The sequence below is a fragment of the Etheostoma cragini genome, unplaced genomic scaffold (assembly GCF_013103735.1).
Source record: "Etheostoma cragini isolate CJK2018 unplaced genomic scaffold, CSU_Ecrag_1.0 ScbMSFa_3297, whole genome shotgun sequence".
NCBI lineage: Eukaryota > Metazoa > Chordata > Actinopteri > Perciformes > Percidae > Etheostoma > Etheostoma cragini.
In genome coordinates, this window is record NW_023267550.1 from 1,095 (window position 1) to 1,729 (window position 635).

General features: G+C 42.4%; 1 non-coding gene across 1 annotated transcript; it reads left to right on the top strand.

Annotated features, from left to right (window-relative positions):
- The first annotated feature begins 347 nt into the window (after positions 1–347).
- trnav-cac lies at positions 348–420 on the top strand. Its single transcript has one exon. It is a non-coding gene; the product is annotated as a tRNA-Val (tRNA).
- Positions 421–635: the final 215 nt, after the last annotated feature.

Genomic DNA, 635 nt, shown 5'->3' on the forward strand with positions numbered 1-635 from the left:
TTCATCACATTCGGGTTAAATCCGTTTTTTAGCATTGGAAAAATGTCCGAAAAAGCTTAAAAAATGTAGGTGAAAAAGCACCTCCCCAGCTACCAGTCCACACTCCGTACTGTTGTCTGAGCGGGGACTTGAACCGGCGACCCTCCGGTCCCCAACCCAACTCCCTACGTACTGCTGCAGACAAAAACATTTTTTTTTAAGAACTACCATACAGAATGAATGGGATAACTTAAGGAAGTTAATCTCTATTATATCGACATCGGCTTCTATCACTGTGTTAATGTAATACATATAATGCATTTGTATAACAGAGAACTATATCTTTGTGTAAAGACTGTCTTCACACCGTTTCCGTAGTGTAGTGGTTATCACGTTCGCCTCACACGCGAAAGGTCCCCGGTTCGAAACCGGGCGGAAACACTTTATTTTTACCTCAGAAAAACGATATAAAAATAGTATTGTAATGAGCTGAGATAACGTTTCCCTGTTATTAGGAGTTCATCAGCTAAGCAAATGCTTTTATTTGTTAGTGTTATGCAGTCCGGTTACCAGTAGAGGTCAGTGTGGTTCAACACGGGTTTGGGCGGTGTAGGAAGGACGATCTGGCCGTAGTTGTGGTCTTAATGTTCGGCGTG